General features: G+C 43.1%; 1 protein-coding gene across 4 annotated transcripts in view; it reads left to right on the forward strand.

The window, feature by feature from the left end:
• Nucleotides 1-19,225, forward strand: part of LOC115114240 (SPRY domain-containing SOCS box protein 4-like) — a 118,464-nt gene that overhangs the window by 76,251 nt on the left and 22,988 nt on the right. The window lies entirely within an intron of this gene.

Consider the following 19,225-nt stretch of genomic DNA (forward strand, 5'->3'; position numbering starts at 1 on the left):
TCGAAAGCCAAGTCAACAAACAGATTACCGACCATTTCGAATCTCACCATACCTTCTCTGCTATGCAATCTGGTTTCAGAGCTGGTCATGGGTGCACCTCAGCCACGCTCAAGGTCCTAAACGATATCTTAACCGCCATCGATAAGAAACATTACTGTGCAGCCGTATTCATTGATCTGGCCAAGGCTTTCGACTCTGTCAACCACCACATCCTCATCGGCAGACTCGACAGCCTTGGTTTCTCAAATGATTGCCTCGCCTGGTTCACCAACTACTTCTCTGATAGAGTTCAGTGTGTCAAATCGGAGGGTCTGCTGTCCGGACCTCTGGCAGTCTCTATGGGGGTGCCACAGGGTTCAATTCTTGGACCGACTCTCTTCTCTGTATACATCAATGAGGTCGCTCTTGCTGCTGGTGAGTCTCTGATCCACCTCTACGCAGACGACACCATTCTGTATACTTCCGGCCCTTCTTTGGACACTGTGTTAACAACCCTCCAGGCAAGCTTCAATGCCATACAACTCTCCTTCCGTGGCCTCCAATTGCTCTTAAATACAAGTAAAACTAAATGCATGCTCTTCAACCGATCGCTACCTGCACCTACCCGCCTGTCCAACATCACTACTCTGGACGGCTCTGACTTAGAATACGTGGACAACTACAAATACTTAGGTGTCTGGTTAGACTGTAAACTCTCCTTCCAGACCCATATCAAACATCTCCAATCCAAAGTTAAATCTAGAATTGGCTTCCTATTTCGCAACAAAGCATCCTTCACTCATGCTGCCAAACATACCCTTGTAAAATTGACCATCCTACCAATCCTCGACTTTGGCGATGTCATTTACAAAATAGCCTCCAATACCCTACTCAACAAATTGGATGCAGTCTATCACAGTGCTATCCGTTTTGTCACCAAAGCCCCATATACTACCCACCATTGCGACCTGTACGCTCTCGTTGGCTGGCCCTCGCTTCATACTCGTCGCCAAACCCACTGGCTCCATGTCATCTACAAGACCCTGCTAGGTAAAGTCCCCCTTATCTCAGCTCGCTGGTCACCATAGCATCTCCCACCTGTAGCACACGCTCCAGCAGGTATATCTCTCAAGTCACCCCCAAAACCAATTCTTTCTTTGGCCGCCTCTCCTTCCAGTTCTCTGCTGCCAATGACTGGAACGAACTACAAAAATCTCTTAAATTGGAAACACTTATCTCCCTCACTAGCTTTAAGCACCAACTGTCAGAGCATCTTACAGATTACTGCACCTGTACATAGCCCACCTATAATTTAGCCCAAACAACTACCTCTTTCCCAACTGTATTTAATTTATTTATTTATTTTGCTCCTTTCCACCCCATTATTTTTATTTCTACTTTGCACATTCTTCCATTGCAAAACTACCATTCCAGTGTTTTACTTGCTATATTGTATTTACTTTGCCACCATGGCCTTTTTTGCCTTTACCTCCCTTCTCACCTAATTTGCTCACATTGTATATAGACTTTTTTTTTTTTTTTTTTTTTTACTGTATTATTGACTGTATGTTTGTTTTACTCCATGTGTAACTCTGTGTCGTTGTATGTGTCGAACTGCTTTGCTTTATCTTGGCCAGGTCGCAATTGTAAATGAGAACTTGTTCTCAACTTGCTTACCTGGTTAAATAAAGGTGAAATAAAAAAAAATAAAAATGAAAACCTGCTCCAGAGTGCTCAGGACCTCCAGACTGGGGTGAAGGTTCACCTTCCAACAGGACAATGACCCTAAGCGCACAGCCAAGACAACGCAGGAGTGGCTTCGGGATAAGTCTCAATGTTCTTGAGTGGCCCAGCCGGAGCCCGGACTTGAATCTGAACAAACATCTCTGGAGAGACTTGAAAATAGCTGTGCAGCGACGCTCCCCATCCTACCTGACAGAGCTTGAGAGAATCTGCATAGAAGAATGGGAGAATTTCCCCAAATACAAGTGTGCCAGGCTTTGTAGCTTCATACCCAAGAAGACTTGAGGCTGTAATCGCTGCCAAAGGTGCTTCAACAAAGTACTGAGTAAAGGGTCTGAATACTAATGTAAATGTGATATTTCAGTTTTTTGTATTAATCTAGACACAATTCTCCATAATGACAAAGCGAAAGCAGGTTATTAGAAATGTTTGCTAATGTATAAAAATAAACATTACTTATATAAGGTTTCAGACCCTTTGCTATGAGATTCGAAATTGCGCTCGGGTGCATCCTGTTTCCATTGCTCATCCTTGATCTTTCTCCAACTTCATTGGAGTCCACATGGTATATTCAGTTGATTGGATGAGACTTGGAGAAGCGCACACACACCTGTCTATATAAGGTCCCACAGTTGACAGTGCATGTCAGAGCGAAAACCAAGCCACGAGGTCGAAGGAATTGTCCGTAGAGCTCTGCGACAGGATTGTGTCGAGTCACAGATCTGGGGAAGGGTACCAAAAAATGTCCGCAGCATGGAAGGTCCACAAGAACAGTGTCCTCCATCCTTCTTAAATGGATGACGTTTCGAACCACCAAGACTCTTGCTAGAGCTGACCGCCTGGTCAAACTGAGCAATCGGGGGAGAAGGGCCTTGGTCAGGGGTGTGACCAGCAACCTGATGGTCACTCTGACAGAGCTCCAGAGTTCCTCTGTGGCGATGGGAGAATCTTCCAGAAGGACAACAGTCTCTACAGCACTCTACCAATCAGGTCTTTATGGTAGAGTGCCAGACGGAAGGCACTCCTCAGTAGAAGGCACATGACCGATCGCTTGCGGTTTGTCAAAAGGCACCTATAAAGAGACTCTGAGCATGAGAAACAAGATTCTCTGGTCTGATGAAACCAAGATTGAACTTTTTGGCCTGAAGGCCACGTGTCACATCTGGAGGAAACCTGGCACCATCCCTACGGTGAAGCACAGTGTTTTTCAGAGGCAGGGACTGGGAGACTGGTCAGGATCGAGGGAAAGATGAACGGAGCAAAGTACAGAGATCCTTGATGAGAACCCACTAAGGATTCTTTACTGGGGTGAAGGTTCACCTTCCAACAGGACAACAACCCTAAGCACACAGCCAAGACAACGCAGGAGTGGCCTCGGAACAAGTCTCTGAATATCCTGGAGTGGCCCAGCCAGAGCCCGGACTTGAATCCAATCAAACATCTCTGGAGAGACTTGAAAATAATCCTACCTGACCGAGCTTGAGAAGATCTGCAGAGAAGAATGTGAGAAACTCCCTGAAATACAGGTGTGCCAAGAAGACTGAAATCGAGGATATAATCGCAGCCAAAGGTGCTTCAACAAAGTACTGAGTAAAGGGTCTGAATACTTAGGTACACGTGATATTTATATGTAATTGTTTCTGTTTTTGCTTCCTCATTTTGTATTGTTGTGTATAGATTTTGTCCCTTTTTAGAATAAGGCTGTAACATAACAATTTGGGATAAAAGGGTTTCTACTTTGAAGAATCTCAAATATAAAATATATTTAAATGTAACACTTTCCATGTGTTATTTCATAGTTTTGACGTCTTCACTTTATTCTACATTGTAGAAAATAAAGAATAACCCTTGAATGAGTAGGCGTGTCCAAACTTTTGACTGGTAGTGTATACGCGGTGGTGTCAGGAAGACTCAAAAATAGTCAGACTACCGTCACCTAAGTCATGGACTGTTCTCTCTGCTACCGCACGGCAAGTGTTACCGGAGTGCAAAGTCTAAAAAGCAAAAAAGCATGAGAAGCTATTATCTGATAGCATGCACCAATATACTACAAAACAAAAGCCACGCAGGGGACGTAAAACAAAATAATTAGCATTTCGGCGTTACACAAACCGCACAATAAAATAGAAAACAGTCATTACCTTTCACCATCTTCTTTGTTGGCACTCCTAGATGTCCCATAAACACTATTGGGTCTTTATTTCGATTAAATCGGTCCATATAAAGCCAAGATATCGTTATATGTAGACTGTGTGATAAACGAAAAAAACATCGTTTCAAAACGTAACGTCATTTTTTAAAATTCAAAAAGTCGACGATAAACTTTCACAAAACACTTCGAAATAGGTTTGTAATGCAACTTTAGGTATTAGTAAACGTTAATAAGCGATACAATTCATCAGGAGGCGATGTAAAGATCATTAGCTGTCCGTCTGGAAAAATGTCCGGCTAGAAACTCAACGAAAATATCCGGTCCTAGACCTGAAGAAATACGGTGCCTTGCATGTGTTTGACCAAGAAAAAACTCGAAGGGAAATGACAAGACTCTAGACACCGTGTGGAAGCTGTAGGTACTGCAACCTCAGTCAATTAATTGTGGTTCACCTTTATCAATGGGTTCAAGTAGCGCATGGATATATTTTCCCATTTTCAGTGATCAGTTTTTCCTGTGCTTTTTGATGTAAATGCCGTTCTGGTAAAGCCACAGCAGTGATTTTAACCAGTTTTATAAACGTCTGAGTGTTTTCTATCCACACAGACTAAGCAAATGCATATACTATATTCCTGGCATGAGTAGCAGGGCGCTGAAATGTTGCGCGATTTTTAACAGAATGTTCAAAAAAGTAGAGGGTAGAAGCAACAGGTTTTCACCTACAATGCAGTTAAGAAAATAGTTAAGGGCTTGCAAGTAAGCATTTTCACTGTAAGGTCTACACCTGTTGTATTCAGCATTTCACTGTAAGGTCTACACCTGTTGTATTCGGCACATAAGACAAATACGATTTGATTTGAAGAGGAAAAGGAGGAATACAGAGGAGGTAGAGAGGAATGGGTGAATCCAAGTAGAGGAGTGGACTTGGCAGTCCTTTTTGGGGAAGGGACACGGTACAGCTGTGGCAGATGTTTCAGCCTTCCCTGTCCTGTGGGAGTTTGTGGCACAAACATGAGGATTCTCTCATCTCTCTCTCTCCCTGTTGAAAACACTGTGAGAAGAGAATCTCTCTCGCTCTCTGCCAAGCTAAATATGAGCGAGATTAATTTCTCACTCTAAATATTTGATGAAAGTTATGCCAACACTATCATTTTAATTAGCATATGTGTGTGAAAGAGAAGGGGGGGTTGGACAGAGAAGATTGCTATCAGCGTAAAACATCTAAGAATAGGGCCAGGAGTTTTTACTGGCGTTGTCAGGTAATCTGGAAACACTCCTGGTCCTGAAGCATGGGCTCTGTGTATTAGCGCCGCATCTATAACTGGTACATGACCCTTTTAATTGTTTATTATAAAGCATGTTTTAAAGCTTGGTAGGAAGACCATGACGTGTGTGTGTAAGCAAGCTCCGTGCCTCCATGCAGCCCCCATCGCGTGTGCCAGGACTCTGGAGAGAAGCTGCTACCGCTAATGGGTGCTTGGCTAGTGTCCAGCAGACTGGATATATTCTAGGGAACAGGGAGAGTTTGCGCATGAGGCTAATAGCAGCTTTGCCCAGAACTAAGCGCTAACCCTACTGTGCAGCAGCACACTGTTAGCGTTGAGCTCTGGATAAATGCCAACTCACTAACGGCCTGGCTGCAGGGAGCTGGTTGGCTGGCAGCTCACAGCTTGGGCCACTTCCTGTTATGTTGACTGATCTATAAATCATCTAACCCGTACTGGTTTATGAATGGATCCTTACTGTATAGAGAATTTGATAAAATGCCACTTCTGGCCGTGTACAAAACTGAATAAATAGGAGGGAAAGCCAATGGGGTCAACTGCCGGAAGAGCAGGCCAACATGGAGAGAAAATAGTTTAAGCGTCTCCGGCATTGCAGGTCCATACGCCTAGGTAATATTCCGTTTAGCAATAGTACATCCTAGCACCAGGGAGTTGCATATTCGAGGCTACAAATGCCTTACGTAGTTGGGTAACCTGATTTAAGTAGTTCAGAAAAAAGCGAATGCTTGAGGGGATGTTTTAGGTAGGTTTGTGTTTCATAGGATACCGGTACGCATGAATATGTGAGGAACTTAATGGAGTTACTGCTACTAGTAGTAGTGGTGGTGATTATGGAACACTTCAGGAGGAAGTTGCGGTGTTTCTGTCTTTTTTTTCTTTCTTTTTTTCCCTCTTCCGTCGCTCTCGCTCGCTCTCTCTCTCCAAACAATGTTCATCAGCATCTAAAGCGACGACAGGACTGTGTAGATTGGGAGTCATTGTACAGGGAATCAAAGCAAATCTAATTGGCACATTTATAAAGAGGGGGGGAAAAAAGATTCTGAGAGAGAGGGTGTGGTGTGGACTTGCATGCACACAATGCACAGAACACCGGAACACACACAAACACGCCGCACACACAAAAAGACACGTCACAATTTGTATATTTAAAACATGATTTATTTAGTTTTCATATAAATTGGGTAATAACCTTACTATACTTACCATACTACTACATAAGTCAAAGATTCACAGGAAGACCATCTCTGCAGATGACGCCAACACCCCCGGAATGGCTTGCAGTTTCCCCATCCGTATAAAGAGCCACTGGTCGCCAGAGCTCACACTACTCAGAGAACTCCCTCTTCACTCTCCTGTAAAAGTCAACCTTGCATCACATCTCCATGTGCTTGTGGAAGAAGACATTGCCTGCTCAGGCAGGTTGTGGTGGTGGAAGCTGGCCATGTTTAGGGACTTCCAGTACCACTCACAATGTAAGACCTTGTAGAAGCTCGGGAGGGCCTAACCTAAATTCACACAACACCCGTTGTAGATTTACCTAAATGAATATGTGGAATGTTGAGGAATACTCAAAAATAAGCAATGATAACCCTGACAAGAATATGCTATTTGAGTCTTACCATTTGACAATGATATTTGATAGTCTTGCAGGAAGGTACTAATGTCCCTGTGGAAACCATGGTCCCATAGAATTTTTATCATGATAAAAGTTCTGTCATTCAGCCTACAGTCGCAGCCAATGTGTGGTGTTCAATGTAGGCCTACATTCCGTGAGAACATGCAGGGCTTGACGTTGACCTGTTTATCTACTTCTCCTTCTGACAAGGTGACTGAAAATGTTTGATGCAAGAAACCATCAAATAAAATGCATTATTACAGAGTGTCAGATAAATTATGCTACCATCTACCTATTGGATACTTAGCTTATTCAAGCCTCTCTCAAAAAACAACACTGCCCCTTTTTTAAGAAGGGAAAACGCATCTCTTTACTTGAATCACTTCCCCATTGATCTATAACTGGGCTAATAACTAACCAGCACAGGATATGAACAAAGGTGCCCATGTGGCTACAGGAAGCTCTCGCGTTGATCTCAAAACAAGCGTATCTACTCACGACCCGCTGATGCTTTTATCACAATCCAATTCAAAGTGAATGGCACAGAGCCATATATGGCAATGCTCTATTTGCATATAGGCCTACTGCAGCTCTGATTTGGTTATGCACCGGTCTGTGTAGAGTAGGGGCTGAGTAGTGTGTCAATGCAACAGAATACTACTCTGTGTTCTGTCTACAATAAAATCTCTTGCGTTGTTTTCCATACTAATAAGTCTTGCGTGTTTGTTTCTGTGTGTTTCTGGCTAATATTGCGTTAATTCGATCACAATTCCCACAGTAAAGGGAACCGTTGATGGGGAAAACTCTACAAAGTTGAGTGAAGTTCAATCTCATGCTTCTCTGCTCGGGCTGATAGTTCTTCTGGGGTGCTGGGCACCGAGCTTAGAGAGAAAGTTGGTTGCAACAATCACCCACATATGTTGTGATATGCAATTACCGCTCACTCTGTTTCTTTACTTTATTGTAGAAAAATGAATTAATGGACCCTCGGGCGAAAAGGGAATTTTCCTCTTCGTCTAATGGTCAAGACGTTGGCTTTCTCACGTGGTACACTCCGGTTCATATCCCGCTTTTTCCGTGTGTGTGTGTAAGCATCATCTGGCTCAAATGCTGTTTAGTTATATGGATAGGGGTAGTCCTCGCCCCTCTGGGACCAACCAGGGGGGGGGGGGGGGGCTCAGGTGAGACAGCCAGCCTACGGCGGGCCAAGGGACCCAATAAATACCTTCTGTTATTAGAGAAGCCACACTTGACCGTGACTATACATGGCAATAAAGGCAACATCTCTGGGAGATTCACTGTATACCGCCAACTTATATATGGGAAGGAGAATAGACTGCAGTAGCTTACACCCACCAGTCCAGTCTCACTTTCTCTGCCTGTGGGCTGTTTTGGATATAAACACAAGGTTTCACAAAAAACTGTTGGCTATACAGAGGGTCTCCAGACCACACAGCGTTGTGGAAACTTGTCTAGCTGCTAAGTATACAGGCGAGGTATTTAGCTCCAGGCTAGTGGTCACCAACCTTTTTCTGAGTCAAGATCACTTTCGCAGTCAAAGCAAGCCGAGATCTACCGCAGTCTTTTAAAAAAAATATGACTTACATTTTTTAAACATTTAACCTAATAAAAACAGTTCTGTAGGAATGAGGCTTGTGCAGTAGCCTAGGCCTTGTATATTATCACAGCATATTGGCTATAAGCCTGACCCTGCCAATATTGTTATTTTCCGAAACATATTAAGCCTATATTTCAAAACTCACACGTCAATAACAAAGTAGATGAATTGGTTTAGCACTTGAGGCACAGCTGAGCATACATTTGAAACAATTCGCTTTTTTACTTTACTGGAATGATGGTACCTGCATCTGATGGTCATGGGGGGGACAGGGGTTCGCACTCGGATCCCACTCGGATTTTGTTTTATTCCGAGTTCACAGTTGTCTTGAACGCACTGAAGCTTGAAGTCGGAGATGACTGACTTCCCAGTTGTCTTGAACACGTCATTAGTCTCCGCAAAGAGGGCGAGAGAGCAACAGAGGATCGGCCTCTCGGTCCCTGCTCTTTCCTTCCTTTCCTCCGGTGAGACTGACCAGAGGGGACAGCGTCTTCCATCCGGTGGCGAAACTCAATCCGCACTGCATCTGCCTCGTGCACAATCAGTGCACCTTACTGCGCAACACCACAAAAAATAATAATAAAGCAGCGAACGCCTTTTATCTTTGTTTTCTCTACAGAAATGTTTGGCGATTTGACCAGGCGATCGTAACCGACCGGTTGGTGACCACTGCTCTAGGCTATGCTCAGTGCCCTGCAGGCAGACCAGGGGAAAGGTGCTGCGTCATAACAGTAGTCCTCATTTTATGTACCTGAAGAACACGTTTTTAATGGCTGTCAATTTCCATAATCTCCACCAGCACAGTAGGTGAGCAGCACAGATGGAACGGACACTTACGTAGTCAATGCTTCTTCCCTGCTTGAACTGACAAATGGGGAATTTATTGAAGAATTGTAAAGACCTTCTAATGGATTGAAAGACAATGGGAGAATGTGATTTCACACATGACTTTCCCTCTGTTTCTTTCCTCCCAAGTGCTCCATTTCCACTAATATTTTCTTCCATTTTTGTCACCTAATGGGCTGGTAGATTTGTCATGGAAACTGACAGCTGTCGCTAACCAACTGAGACAAAGAGATGTGAGGAGGAAATTAGTTGTGACACTTGAGAGGAGTAAGTAGGGGAACGTTGGATTCGTAAGTATGCGATCTCATTGGAGATTTATGCTACTGAGGCCTTTTTGGATAGTCTTTTTCAAACCTGCGTAGACCGGTGCACACGGACGTACGCTCACACACACATTACGTACGCACCCCTCTGCTCGCTTTCATTCCCTTGGACGTAATTGTACTTTGTTTAAATCAGCCTCTGATTGCTTTCATTCCCTTGGATGTAATTTTACTTAATTTGTTTAAATCAGCCTCTGTTTGCTTTCTTCTTCTCTGTGTAATCAAGATGTACAATGATCTAGACACACACACACACACACACACACACTTGGGAGGTTCCGGGGCCATTAACTCATTGATCGAGGCGCTGGGTCTTTCGCTAATGAGTGCTGAATATAAAGGAAGCCCCCTGTCCATTTTGTTTGGTAAGCCATGGATAGCACTCAAATCAACGATTACATTTCCCCTCCCGACATGTCCAATTAAGCACGGTCTTCCCTTCATTCAGCTGAACCTTCTATTCAACCTGCTTCTTATTGAATTCTGTCTGGGTTATTTTTATTTTTATTCAGTCATTTTCTTTTTGCTATAGGCAAAGTGAATGTGGATACATTTTTGGACTGTTTCCTTTTTATATATATCATTGTGTGTGTGTGTGGTGTGTGTGTGTAATGTACAGATTCATTATATGTGTAATGTACAGATTCATTATGTGTAATGTACAGATTTATATGTATATGTATAAATAAATATATAATGAATCTGTACATTTCCATTTCTGTACATTTCCAATGGAGTTTGAGTTTAATGTTTTGGTATTTGGAGTCCTGAATGTTGCTTTAGGGACTTTAGCGTCTTAGAAAAATGAGGAGGAAACACTAGTTTATAAATTCTAATAATAGTGTCACTCAACACCGAAGTATTTTGGTGTGAAAGCAAAGGGTTACCATGGTTGCATTTCCTCTGTTCTACATGGGCTGATGTCATCGCCTAAAGTCTTGCACAGTTGCTCTTCTACCTTACCTCAGCTCCAAGGCATCTGCACATATGCACTCCGCCAACATATAGAGGACATGACTTGTGCATTTTACTCACTTTTATATTGCTGTTAAGTATATCCATGTTCCCCGTTCTATCAGTAGTCATTTGTGTTATTCAATCTTGATCCTGGAGGGTGTGCAAGCGGTCATTCAACTAATCTCACTGCTTTTCAAGCACATTCAAGCAGATTCTTTGAATCTGTTTTCTCATTTAACAAAAAACCTGTACATCCCCTGAGTCTCCAGGACCAAGATTGAAGAACACTTTTTTGTATGATAAGCCAAGCCCATGTTGGCGGTAAAGAAAATCCACCAGTAGGAGGCACACTTTCCTCCTTGACCTTTTCCGACCCAGTCCTCTTGAATGAATAGACTCGGGAGGGAATGATGCATTTTCAAAGTGTTTCAACAGAGCTATTTTGTTACGAAACAACATGCTCTGACCTCTTGTCGATTATGCTCTTAACCGAACAAAGGGGATCAAAAGCTATTGTAGCCACTTTGAGGAGATGGTATTACCATGCGGCACCAGCTTTGTCCTCTCCTGCTAAGTGAGTGAAAAAATGTTGGTTGTCTTTTTCACTCACCCTCTCCTCCTGCCTGGATTTCTACCCAGCTAGGGAACCCCGCTATAGTCAGCTTTGACCAACTCTGCCACCTCAGTGCTCTGTACTCGGATCACTCCTCGGGCACATCTCAATAGTCTCAAGTGGCTTTCTCTACTTGTCTCCTTTCTTTAATCTGCAATGGTGCAGGAGTTGGACGGGTGAAAGTAAATGGTGTTCAGTCCACCATACGAAGTTCCCTACTCTATTCTCTTCCGGAGGCCATAATTAAACTATTGAGATGCATCCCAATTATTCTCCATAGCCTGGTCACGTTACTGTGTTGTGGTTGAATTCTGGGTGGTTTCAGCAAATATTGACCTTAGCTACATACACATCCTCTCTTCAAGTAATGTGAATCTTGTTTTAGCCTTACCAAACATTATCATAAAGTACTCTTACTCTGTGCGGGTGTGAATGATGCTTGCCCTATAGGATAACTGCCCTGGGGTGTGCCAGCCAGAACGTGACCATGTTCCAAACTCTGTGCCTCGACGGAAGGGTAGTAGCGATGAAGTTAGTGAGTAGATCATCTAAAAATGAAACTGTTGGGCTGCATTTCATTCCAGAGTTGCCACCTCTAATCTGTCCATACTTCCATTCACTGCGACCTTGGAGGCGAAAGCAATATGGCAGACATTGCTTATAAACCTGCCCAGTAGCCTCAGGTCTGTGTCAAGGGGAGTGAATGCGAACAGGAGGTAAGGGCACAAACTTTTGGAATGAAATGGAGATTTTGTTTGTTTGGTTTATGTATGCACTTGACTAATGCAAGCACCACAGGGCTACAAGGTGAAGCCGAGACAGTTCTCATTGACAGCGTTGTAGAGCCCCCCTAGCTTGCTCTTAGTAAACCATCTCCAAGCTTCCAGCTGTGTAATTGAACTGTTTCAGACAACAACTAGGTCACGTTATGGTGTTTTGTTCTCTCACACTATCACCAAAAGCGACACGTCGGGTGTGACGGGCTTGTGAAGCTGAAAGGACAGTGACTGAAATATGCAGCACACTTCATGTTGGAGGGTGCACTTTTCTTTTTTTGAATTTTACCCAATTTTCTCCCCAATTTCGTGGTATCCAATTGTTAGCATCTACTATCTTGTCTCATCGCCACAACTCCCGTACGGGCTCGGGAGAGACTATGGTTGAAAGCCATGCGTCCTCCGAAACACAACACAACCAAGCCGCACTGCTTCTTAACACAGCGCGCATCCAACCCGGAAGCCAGCTGCACCAATGTGTCAGAGGAAACACCGTGCACCTGGCGACCTGGTTAGCATGCAATGTGCCCGGCCCGCCACAGGAGTTGCTAGTGCGCGATGAGACGAGGATATCCCTACCGGCCAAACCCTCCATAACCCAGGCGACGCTAGGCCAATTGTGCATTGCCCCATGGACCTCCCGGCTGCGACAGAGCCTGGGCTCTGAGTCTCTGGTGCGATGCAGTGCCTTAGACCTCTGCGCCACCCGGGAGGCCCCTAGAGAGCGCACTTTTTGTAAAACACACAGGGCTGACAGAAAAACAGTGGTGAATAAGCATGTTAAAGAATAAGCAGCCCATTCACTCTGGCATAATAAGACACAAGGTCCCAATCTTAAGAATACAGAAGTAAGCATTTCCCAATTTGAAATGTACAACTATTACTTCCCATGGCAAACACATTTTTCACGTTAAGCACACAAAGTAACCAGTGATCTGAACCAGTGATCTGGTTTAAATGAAACAGTATTTCACACGTTATTTTCAGAGATGGCTAACAACCGCAAATGAGCTGCAATGAAAAAGCACAATTCTACTCACCAGATGATCATTTGTTGAAAGTTAATCTGGAAAAGGGGGAAGCTAGCAAATTAGCAACAACATCCTCGTCGATAACACCTGCTGCAGCCGCTGCAAACTAGCCTACAAAAAAGCTAGCTTGCTAGACTGTTGGGGAAAACTACTGTTCGCTATTGTGCTGTTGGCCTTCTAGAAGGGGGAGGTTGCCATACCTTTTTTGCAAAAAAAACGGTCCCACCCATTACAAGTTAAAATGTGATTGGTTGACTCCACTGTCACTCCAAATTTCTGTCCTAATACAGTTAAATGGCCTATCTAAATTCAGCTTCTAAAGGCCTAGCCATTGGCTGACTTAGCTAACTAGATGTATCTCCCCGGAGACCACGCAAAACAAAATCCTGATTTTAGATTAAATCAGAATATCAATGAAAATAATAATATAATTAGAATATTTTTTAACAATGAATTTATATTGAAAGGAGATTTTATATTAAACCACAACTGTTTCATAATCCTTAGGCCTTCTCTGTAGGCCCTCACAGTTCCCCATTGTTTTCCATTCGGGGTCACCTCTGCAAAGTGAAAGGGAGGTTAGTGGAACACCAGTTCAGAGATGCAACCCTTTTTTTGAAGAAGAAGTGAAAGGATGAACATCAAAGATTGGAACACACTAGGCCAGTGGTTTTCAACTTGTCGTCTGCATCCTTGCAGGTGGTCCATAATTATTTTTTTTTTTTTTAAATAACAGTTGGGAGTTTTAATGGTGTTATAAGCAATTTTCCATTACTTTTCTAAATGCTAATGGTTTATAATAATGATAGGCCTTTATTCTGTTACATTCATTGATAAAATGTACTCTAAATTTAACCGGCAAGGTATTTAATGTAAAAAGGTCCTCAAGCGTTTGACAGTGATTTAGTGGGCCCTCGAACAAAAAAGGTTGGGAACCGCTGCACTAGGATGCGTCAAACTTAAGAAAGTTGGCTAAGCATTACAGTCCACATAGCCTAAGGGAACTATGTGCTTGAGTTATTAATTCCAGTCGTCCTTATCGCTAATGCTAATCAGCATATGCCGGGTTGCGCTGTAGCCACAGAAGTAGATTACATTAGTGCAGATTTTATTAGCCATTTATCCCCACATGTGACCTTTGCTAGCAGAGCTCAGAGTAACCTCTGCAGACTTGACTTTTGACGATCTACTTCATAGAGACTTAATAAGATGCTCCTGAACATGTCTTTCCTACCCCCCCCCCACGAGTGCTTGCTCTATCCTGTCTTCTCATTGACTCTTTACCTGCTGTCTTCCCAGTTATTCTCCCTCTCCCACACTTTGAGCATCCTCTTTCTCTCATGCTCCCTCATCTTCTAAATTAAATGTTCCCCCTGGGAGTCAGATGGAAGCAGTGTACCTTGTTAGCTCAAGATGCAATGCAGATCGAGATCCATTAAACATGTTACGGTCATTTTAAAAGCATATAAATATCTGAGAGGAAAAGCTTCAGTCTAGGAAAGAGGGAGACTGTAAGACCAATAGTATAGGCTTGGGCAAAACTCAGAGTGATAAAGAGGAGAGACTTAAATTATTAAAGATATGGCTCTTGACGGATCAAGTATGTGTTTTAATTAAGGTGGGCACACAAGTGTTGCTGATAAAAGAACTCTAAGTGCTCTGTCACGGGAAGTAGGGGTGCTGGAGTTGCTGCAGCACCCTCGGCTCAAGGGTGCACCCTCTACATACTCCTGTCTGTAGGCTACAGACATCAATAAAATCATTCAAAATACTACAGACACAATTTGGGCAGCAAGAACAAACGGCTAGTTGCGTTGAGGCCATATTAATATAATCCATAGAAGGGCCTTAACCTCTCACCCTGGCAATTAGACTGGTAAACTCATGGGTACACTCCCAATGGCTGCCATTCCTGATTGGAATGGACATGTTCGTTCTGTGGATTCTATTTCTATAGCTATACCTAATTGACCTTTCGCAAATTTTTAAATACAGTCGTGGAGAAAATCCGTTAACCTCTGCGTCTCACAAAGATGTCCCGGTTGGAACCAAAAATATCAAATTTGGACTAATCAGACCAAAGGACAGATTTCCATTTTACATTTAAGTCATTTAGCAGACGCTCTTATCCAGAGCGACTTACAAATTGGTGCTTTCACCTTATGACATCCAGTGGAACAGCCACTTTACAATAGTGCATCTAGGTCTTTTAAGGGGGGTGAGAAGGATTACTTTATCCTATCCTAGGTATTCCTTAAAGAGGTGGGGTTTCAGGTGTCTCCGGAAGGTGGTGATTGACTCCGCTGTCCTGGCGTCGTGAGGGAGTTTGTTCCACCATTGGGGGGCCAGAGCAGCGAACAGTTTTGACTGGGCTGAGCGGGAACTGTACTTCCTCAGTGGTAGGGAGGCGAGCAGGCCAGAGGTGGATGAACGCAGTGCCCTTGTTTGGGTGTAGGGCCTGATCAGAGCCTGGAGGTACTGAGGTGCCGTTCCCCTCACAGCTCCGTAGGCAAGCACCATGGTCTTGTAGCGGATGCGAGCTTCAACTGGAAGCCAGTGGAGAGAGCGGAGGAGCGGGGTGACGTGAGAGAACTTGGGAAGGTTGAACACCAGACGGGCTGCGGCGTTCTGGATGAGTTGTAGGGGTTTAATGGCACAGGCAGGGAGCCCAGCCAACAGCGAGTTGCAGTAATCCAGACGGGAGATGACAAGTGCCTGGATTAGGACCTGCGCCGCTTCCTGTGTGAGGCAGGGTCGTACTCTGCGGATGTTGTAGAGCATGAACCTACAGGAACGGGCCACCGCCTTGATGTTATTTGAGAACGACAGGGTGTTGTCCAGGATCACGCCAAGGTTCTTAGCGCTCTGGGACGAGGACACAATGGAGTTGTCAACCGTGATGGCGAGATCATGGATCTAATGTCTATTGCTTGTGTTTCTTGGCAAGTCTCTTATTATTGGTGTCCTTTTAGTAGTGGTTTCTTTGCAGCAATTTGACCATGAAGTCCTGATTTCAGTCTCCTCTGAACAGTTGCTGTTGAAATGTCTGTTACTTAACTCTAATGAACTTATCCTCTACAGCAGAGAACTCTGGGTCTTCCTTTCCCGTGGCGGTCCTCATGAGAGTCAGTTTCATCATAGCGCTTGACGGTTTTTGCGACTGCACTTGAAGAAACTTTGAAAGTTATTGTAATTTTCCGGATTGACTGACCTGCATGTCTTAAAGCAACGATGGACTGTAATTTCTCTTTGCTTATTTGAGCTGTTCTTGCCATAATATGGACTTACCCCTATTTGGTGAAAGACCATCTTCTGTATACCACCCATACCTTGTCTCAACACAAGTGATTGGCTCAAACACATTAAGAAAGGAAAAATTCCACTAATTCAGGCACACCCGTTCATTGAAGTGCTTTCCAGGTGACTACCTCATGAAGCTGGTTGAGAGAATACCAAGAGTGTGCAAAGCTGTCACGGCAAAGGGTGGCTATTTGAAGAATCTAAAATATATTGGGATTTATTTAACACTTTAAAAAATATTTTTTTAACTTACTACATGATTCCATGTAATTTCATAGTTTTGATGTCTTCACTATTATTCTGCAATGTAGAAAATAACAACAAAAAACTTGAATGGCTAGGTGTGCCAACTTTTGACTGGTACTGTAGTTTGGAAAGCAAATGCCTACTGTGGAAAAGAGAAGACTAATCTGTCTGTAGAAGCTACCAAATGTCTTCATCTTCTCTCCAATATTGAGCGAACAGCACTGTTTTTCAAAGAAACCTAACTTAAGAGGCTATTAGCACGAGCATCGGCCATGACCGGTGTGTAGCCTAGCCAGAGCATTTTCATGCTCTCTCTATACTGTAGCCTATTTATGTTGACTGACCATGTCTTAAAGCAACGATGGACTGTCGTTTCTCTTTGCTTATTTCAGCAGTTCTTGCCATAATATGGACTTTGTCTTTTACCAAATAGGGCTATCTTCTGTATACCCACCCATACCTTGTCTCGACACTATTTTCATTGGCCTGGGCCATAGGTTGCTTACATATTGATCTCAGTTTGTCAGTGTTGGAATAGCTACTCATTTCGGTCAATTATGTGGTTTAAAAAAAGATTCTGCCAATGTCTCCAGTCATGTAAAATGACGTAGAATTGCATGAAATGCGTTAATGAAGGCCACCGACAATGTCAACAGTGAAGAGGCGACTCAGGGATACTGGCCTTCTAGGCAGATTTCATCTGTCCAGTGTCTGTTCTTTTACCCATCTTAAACTTTTATTTTTTGGGGTCCAGTCTGAAATATGGCTTTTTCTTTGTAACTCTGCCTAGAAGGCCAGCATCCCAGAGTCACCTCTTTACTGTTGACTTTGAGACTGGTGTTTTGTGGGTACTATTTAATGAAGCTGCCAGTTGTGGACTTGTGAAACTAGACACTCTAATGTACTTGTCTTTCCTCAGTTGTGCACCAGGGCCTCCCACTCCTCATTCTATTCTGGTTAGGGCCAGTTTGCGCCATTCTGTGAAGGGAGTAGTGCACAGCGTTGTACGAGATCTTCAGTTTCTCGGCAATATCTTGCATAGAATAGCCTTCATTTTTCAGATCAAGAATATGCTGCCGAGTTTCAGAAGAAAGCTCTTTGTTTCTGGCCATTTTGAGCCCGTAATCGAACCCACAAATTCTGATGCTCCAGATACTCAACTAGTCTAAAGAAGGCCAGTTTTATTGCTTCTTTAATCAGAACAACAGTTTTCAGCTGTGCTAACATAATTGCAAAATGTTTTTCTAATGATCAATTAGCCTTTTTAAAATGATAAACTTGGATTAGCTAACACAACGTACCATTGGAACACAGGAGTGACGGTTGCTGATAATGGGCCTCTGTACGCCTATGTAGATATTCCATTAAAAATCAGCCGTTTCCAGCTACAATAGTCATTTACAACATTAACCATGTCTACACTGTATTTCTGCACAATTTTATGTTATTTTAATGGACAATTTTTTTAGTCTTATTTGCTTTCAAAAACCAGGACATTTCTAAGTGACCCCAAACTTTTGAGCGATAGTGTGTGTGTGTGTCATAGGGTTGGGTAAGCTTGATGATAAACATGAAACCATATCTGGATTGAAACGGAATGCCGTTGCCTTACTTTGCACAGAGCAGATGTCAGCACCCTGTGAGATTCAATTACCCAGAGATTATATCCAACTATTCACACTTATTTCTTTAAAACCTTACTGTGTAAAGAGCATTAAAAGTATTGATGGCTGTGTCAGTTGGGCAATATTTATTGCTCTATTAATACTTCATATCTTGCCCCCAAGACCTATGACATTGCACTTGGCTGTGACAAAGGCTTAAACCTCGAGCTAAAAGCTCCAGTTCCCCATAGCATTGAAATCAGTCCACTAAGTCTAGAAAGTGCATCTCACTTGGTCTCAAGGACATCTCTGTGTGGGAAGCTTAGTTTACTGTATTTGTACATCTGGGTTCTCTACATTTCTTAGGTTTGTTTGGTTCCTAGGAACGTAGCAATTAGTCGAGCCTTATTCTGGATGCCACTTCTGACACCAAATGTTACCGCCTGTGTGAAACCCCGAAGCTCTATGCTGCTCATTTGGTGACCTTTAAAAAATAATTATAATTTGTCTTTTTTAAGGTCTCTAGCTTGTGGGCTTATTGCCTTAGTGACTTATGCTTCATGTACTATACAATAACTAGTGTGTTGTTTTAATGGACGCTTTAGGCGCATCAAGTTGAAGTGCTCTTGTAGCAATTTCATCATGGTCTCCAATCCCACAGTATCAAGGCACAATGACCAGGTGCTACAAGAGCCACTATCAATGGACTCGAGCAGGAACAATGGCTTTCAGGAACACGCGTTCATTTATTATGCATCATGAATGTATAATTGATAACAATAGGTCTAGTAGGTTGGACACATTGTGAATACATGAGTAATTGGTTTGTAAGCCTATGAAAGTAACTACGCAAGCTTGACATGTAATAAACTAGATCACTATTGTGTATTGATTCTTTTTTTTAGTTTACTGTCATATAAATAGTACACACAATTATAGTTACACGAATTGAAAACACCCTGGCAGGTTGGTGGATGTTGGTTAATCCCACCCCAACCATGAGCAATCTGTTCTGCCACCTCTGGTCTCTTGACTCTCTAAATGACTAAAGAATAAGTGTAAATACGGCGCATGGCAAAACAGACAGCACATTCAAAAGGCTGTGTTTGGTGTGTATCGTGTGTCAAACTCTAGGC

The sequence above is a fragment of the Oncorhynchus nerka genome, linkage group LG9b, assembly GCF_034236695.1.
Source record: "Oncorhynchus nerka isolate Pitt River linkage group LG9b, Oner_Uvic_2.0, whole genome shotgun sequence".
Taxonomy (NCBI): Eukaryota; Metazoa; Chordata; class Actinopteri; order Salmoniformes; family Salmonidae; genus Oncorhynchus; species Oncorhynchus nerka.